This window comes from Miscanthus floridulus, chromosome 8 (assembly GCF_019320115.1).
Source record: "Miscanthus floridulus cultivar M001 chromosome 8, ASM1932011v1, whole genome shotgun sequence".
Lineage (NCBI taxonomy): Eukaryota > Viridiplantae > Streptophyta > Magnoliopsida > Poales > Poaceae > Miscanthus > Miscanthus floridulus.
In genome coordinates this window covers 207188411-207194684 of record NC_089587.1, presented here as the reverse complement: position 1 = coordinate 207194684, position 6274 = coordinate 207188411, and the positions used below count along the sequence as shown (strand labels likewise).

Sequence of the window (6274 nt, the reverse complement as noted above, 5' to 3'; positions counted from 1 at the left end):
CCGTGCGCCTCGTCGTTCGCCGCTCCTCGCAGGCCGCGCCCCACCGCGCCTCGCGGGCACGCCACCATAGCCCTCAGCATCAGACAGCATAGGAAGAAAACGGGAGAAGAGAGAGAGAGGAGGAAGAGGGATTTCTCCCCACTGACATGTGGGTCCTGTATATTAAAGGGCCCATGTTTACTCAATCTGCTGAAGCTTATGGGGATGCTCGGTTCTGTGCCACGCAGTGCCACGATTCTGTTGCTGCGCGGCCCTGTTCATTTGTCTGTCTCATGAGTCGTACTATTTCAACAAACGAACAATGTTTTTCTTTTATAATAAAGTTTTTCTTTCATAATAAATCAGCGAACAATACTTTCAGCCCTGGCTTTTCAGCAAAGCCAACAGAGCCGAGCGTAGGCCACGCTCTGCGGCGGCAAATGAGTCTGTGCTTTCGTGGCTGTCTTCACCTAAGTACGAACCAAACAACAGCGTTTTAAACTGTGACGTGCCACAACTGGCGAGGCGAGTTGTCGCCAGAATCCAAACAGTGTTACTACGACAAAACGATTGAATTAGCAGTCTCCAAATAAAGCCTGTAACAGGGCGCCAATTGATTTTCTCCTGCCAAAAATTGTTACAACGACAAAGCAGGGTTGAATTAGAAGCCTACTAAATGAAACAATAAAGAATGGTGGATGGATTTTCAGGCCTGTTCGCTTGAACTTTTTTGCAGCCAAAAACAGCAGTTATACAGTGCCAGCAGAGAATGATAACAGCTGCTGGTGCTGCAAATAAGCTGCAATACTTTCGATGTATGAGTTATTTCGATGTGCATGTGCTACTTCAATTCAATCCTTCCCAACTACTGTACCAGCGATACAACTAACAATCGTACAATACGAGGTGTTATAATCCATTCAAGTAACACATGCCATCTATCAAACAGTAAAGAACTAGCTAGTTGATATGATTATTATGAAAGATTTTTTTCTGAAACATTTTATAGAAAACCCCATCATCGCAGAATAAGAAAACTGGCTGCGGTATTAGAAATACAACACGGAGGCTAATGTAAAAATTAGTCAAGCCTTTTAAGTTAAGAGAATTGGCCAGGTAACACGTGAATGTAATCTTTTCCTCTCAAAGTCAATCTGCAAGAGGCAAACACAACCAAAAACAGAAGGGTGACCAAAAAAATGTTGTTAGTCCTTTCACTGGTCCAACTATGTAAAATTATGAACACTGATATCAAGCGTTAAGTATTTACCACTTTCTTAACGCGTTCATTTGCTGCCGCTGTTCCTCCACTTACATTTTCAGGCAGGTACGGACTGCGTACACGAACCTCCTTCATTACAACAATGTCAGTCTTGTCCCACTGAACCGGAAGCCTGATGGAATGGAACAACATAATTTGTTATCTGAAAGCGCATATGCCCTTACTGTCATAGTGCTATATAGAATCTCTAACAGAGATAAATGTTATAATACTTTAGAAAATTGTATGAAAGAAACCAAATTGTCATGGACAAATCAGAGCAAGGCACATTGGGAGAATCAATTTGCTGCAATAAACTAGAGAGCCACATCGAGAGAAAATAATAGCTATGAGAAAGTAGAAGGCGCTGCAATCACCCCTTGCATGCAGACAACTTCCCAATTTCCATTGGTCTTACATAAGGAGCATCCCTTGCCATAATCGAATATTTATCGAGGGTATAACTTGTTGCTGATCCAGTTATCATAGCATAAAATTCATTCTGAGATATTTTCATGTTTGTAAAGTTTCCAGTGAACAGAGTAACTTTTAGATTGCACTTGGGGAAGTATGTGTTCCAATGTAAACTTGGGAAAACAGTCAAATTGTGCATGCAGAGAAACAAAAAACATAGTTGCAGTGACAAACTGTAATGTCTGACCTGAAATTATGTGTAGAACATTATCAAAAGCACACAAGTGAAGTTAACTTACGTCTTGGACAGCGCATCGAATATACTTTGAGCTTCTGGGGTGACACCAACACCAATTCTCTCGGCCTCAATCTCTGCTTGCCTACATATCATTAGATGTGGTGTGACAAGTGAATTGGCAGAGTAGGACAATAATGGCATGAAAGATAATTCTCATGTTGATAGAATGGTAATAAGCTAATACAGCACATCTACATAGTAACAGAGCATAAGGGGGACAAAAGACTGTAATGACTAATAAGTAGGATGGCCATTTGAAGCCCAGAAGAAGCATGGGGATGTTTTGACCAAGATCCACTGTTCACACTAATGAATAGTCAAAAACATTAACTCTAAGAAGCTTCTACTAAAACTAAAAGCAATGACCAGACAAATTACAGTACCCCTATGATTGGTAGCTTCAGTTGGATCACAAAAGACTTCGAAAAGCTACTAGCCTCATTTTGGGTTCAAGAGTCAAGACAAACACCATCCATCATGATGATAGCCAAAGAAAAAAGTGACAGAAGAAACTCAAAACTAAAAATCACTTCACTAAAGTACTTTTTGCCTAACTTCATAACTTACCTCATCTCAATTGTACTTTAAGAGCATGCTAATGTTTAAAGCATTATAGTTCACTGCCACTGGTATGGGCATATGCATGACAGTAAAACTAGGACAACAGATAAGAACTATAAACCTCAAGGTGAACACCACTGATACCAGCATGGCAAAAGAGACCTCAATTCCTCGAAAAAAAATGCCAGCTTAGTATCTTTTACGCACGCTAGTTACATGCATGGGCGGACCCAGCCATATACTTGGGTTCAAATCCTGGGTCCGCCACTGGTTACATGTTCCATTCCATACTTTCAAGACACAACCAATAATCAGAACAAGACAACAAATTATGCAGAATCAATTGATACAAACATGAAGAAAAAAAAAAGTCATCTTCAATGCTATACTAAATTCCAAAATTTTCTATTCAACATGTTATACTAGTGACACAGTTGACCAGGGTTTTTTCCATAACGGTGTATCACTCAAGGTAATAAAATTACAAAGTACGAGTGAATCCAAATATCCATGATATACAAAACTAGTAGCATAAAAGCTAGAACTACCACTACGACAGTAAGAGCTTTAGCTATTACCATCCCCAAAAGACTTCCAGAGAAACTATAAAAAAACAAGACTACTGAGAATCCCTAGCTTCCAATCGAAAGAGCAACATCAGTCACACATACTAGACCTTACAGCATGACCATTATCTAGAAATAGGCATCATTCATGTCCTCTGGTTCTTTACACAAATCTGGAATGACCATTGCCCGATCTTTAGACCTTGGCACTTCTTGTGGATGAAACTCTGCACCATAGCCTTCAGTTGGCCAGGTTTTTTTTATCTCCAGAACTTTAAATGCCACCAAAGGCAACACAACTCTGATCATTTTTTTTTCTCGAAACAGCTGTATCATTTATATTAAGAAGAAAAAGATAAGGGGCAAGAGCCCTTACAAACCCAGACCCACGCACACTAGTCTTTAAGTACAGGAATTGCCTTGACAGATATAAAAATACGACCCGACCTGGGAAACAGCACACCACCACTAAACAATGTCCGGCAGCAGGGTGAGGAGGACAAGAGATGCCTTTAGCCCTGGCAGATCCCAGTCATGCAACTTCTCCCTAGCGATCAACAGTGCTCTAGCCAGGTCAGGGGAAGAGGCATCAAACGCACAACTATTAAGATGTTTCCAAACCGACCATGCTCCAAGTATGACGACAGAGTTTAGCCCTTTCTTTTTTGAATATCCACCCTTAGTTTCAGCCTATGCCCACCAATCTTCGAAAAAAACACTCGTCTGGTTGCAGGGACGGAGCTTGTAGGCCAACAATTTGCAGCAGGTTGAACTAGAAAGTTCTTGCGAAAAGGGAAGATGTGATGTGGGGGTATGACCCCGGTACCCACAGGACAAGACATGGGCCGCACCATCAGAGGTGGCCCAGCCCACAAGATCAAGGCGTGCGGCGCACGGCACTGCTCAGGCGTGTCACCGCAAGGTTAATATGTGATTTATTAGATATTGTATAATACCAAATAGGATACTTTCCTTGTAACCCTACCCCTCCAGAGCATATAAGGAGGAGCAGGGGTCCCCTAGTCGACATCGACATACAGATCCTGGGCTTAGCGTAGGATCATCTCATCTCATCTCTCATAATACAATCCACAAAGACCATGACGTAGGGTATTACGTCAAGCTGACGGCCTGAACCTGTCTAATCGTTGTTCTCTTGCGTTCTGTGTCACCATCCTAGTTCCCTCACGCGCACCTCCACCGAATTCATCTACTACCGTGGGCATACCCCTCGGTAGACTGTCGGACGTATTTCGTCGACAGGTGAGCAACTGGTTTAACGTTTCCTCATGTTGGTCACAGAGTGGGCAATGTTCTGGGTGTCGAAGACCTCGCCGCGCAAGCCTATTGGCGATCCAGCACATATTGTGTGCAGGTACAACCAACCACATGAAGAAACAACATTTATGTGGAGCACAAGACTTCCAAATTCTTTTCCATGGACCAAAAATCTCTGACCAAATCATGCATAGGAGAGCTCCAAAGCCCACAAGTATAAATCTTTCACAAGATATACTCTTTTTCTTGGTTACTAAATTCAAACCTTTACTACTATATATCTATCCCAATAGAGGATGTTTCCTTATTTCCAATATGTTGGCATATCTTTGGTGATGCCATTTGATCTAATGTTAAAAGGCCAGGGTCTGCACTGCAGGCCCACACAAACAACCTGAACTATATCACTATAGCTTATAGACTTCCTTCTAGCTCTCTTATCTCCAGGCACACATGGGCACACATTGGCTCCCCCTTCACTTGCTAGAAATCTGCATTAACACTGTTGTTGATGTTTCGACATGGAAATAATATCGCTTTTACCAGCTATAAAAGAGTTAGGTCTAACTGAGTCGCACAACTTCAGCAATAATCAATTTAGGCCACAGATAGAAAGGTGATTCTAGATTGAATCCTTTTCCTTTTGCTCGGGCATGCGTTCACATTTACACTAGCAAGCTAGTATCGAAACAAAATAAATGTCAATTAGTACTTGTTTCCCCAAGATGTGTGATCCACTCATTACAGCACCCTACACAGGAGCAGCCCAAATCGGCATATATTACGTCTAAATCACAGTGATTAACGCACCTGAGTGCAGCATCCTCCCGGGCATAAATGGCGTTGAGGTCCAGCATGCAGCCGGCAGGATCGAGAGGGTCGTCACCCTTGCTGACCACAGAGAACTCCCGGATGTAGTTCGCCTTGAGCACCCTCACGTTCCGCCGCTCCCCCCTCTCGGCCCTCCCCACGCCCTCCTGTGATCTACACCGTCAAGGAAACAAAACAACAACACGGGCAAACGAACAGCGAGACCGATAGGTAAAGGACATGGAGATGCGGGTGAGGAGCATGAGCGATTTGGGAAGGATATGGATAACGAGGAGGTTGGAGGGGCGATCGAAGGCGACGATCTGGCCCTCGAACTCCTCCCCCAGGGTGGTCTTCGCGGAGATCACCGCGCCGATCGCGAACTCCTCGCCGCCAGCCTCCATGCCGCCGCCGCCGCCGCTCGGTGCTCGGTGCTCGATGGGTGGAGGCGGAGAGGAGAGGGAGCTGCTTGGTGGGGGGGGGGGGGGGGGGGTTTGGGGAATCCGGCGAGAAACTCTGCGGACTGCGGACGACGCGCGACCCTCCGGGGGAGTCCTGGAAACAGGGGGGGAAATCTGCGGCCTGCTGTTGAGCCGGTGGGCTTACGGCCCGGTACCGATCGTCACGAGATGGCCCAGTTCACCAGCCGACCAGCGCACTGATGATGACGACTGGGGCAGCTGTCGAGCGATTGGAATTGGATGCTCTGAAGTTGGAGAATTATACTGCTCTCATCGCCTCACAAAACGCAGTCTCTACAACCTCCAACAAGGCCATCGATCCAACTAGAGATACTGGATGGTTGACTCTGAAACCTCCTAGCATTCTATATGTCTAGGGCATGTTTGGTTTGTAATCAAAACATGCCCTACCATAAGTTAGTCATGTCACAATTTTTCTGACAGCTGTTTGATTTGCTGCTACAACTACAGGCGTGCTACACTTTCTTAGTACCCTGTCCCACACGTCATAGGGCTATTTTCGTGCCAAACTTTGCCACAAGTGTGGCTTTAATTTTGCTCGTCAAACTTTCTCTGACAGCCACAGTAGGCCAAAGGTTAGGCGTGGCAAGTTTTTATCATCAACCAAACAGACCATGTACTCCTA

The 6274-nt window shown here is 44.5% G+C and overlaps 1 pseudogene; it reads right to left on the bottom strand.

Moving 5' to 3' along the window:
- Nucleotides 1-936: 936 nt before the first annotated feature.
- LOC136478045 (uncharacterized) lies at nt 937-5641 on the bottom strand (annotated as a pseudogene).
- Nucleotides 5642-6274: the final 633 nt, after the last annotated feature.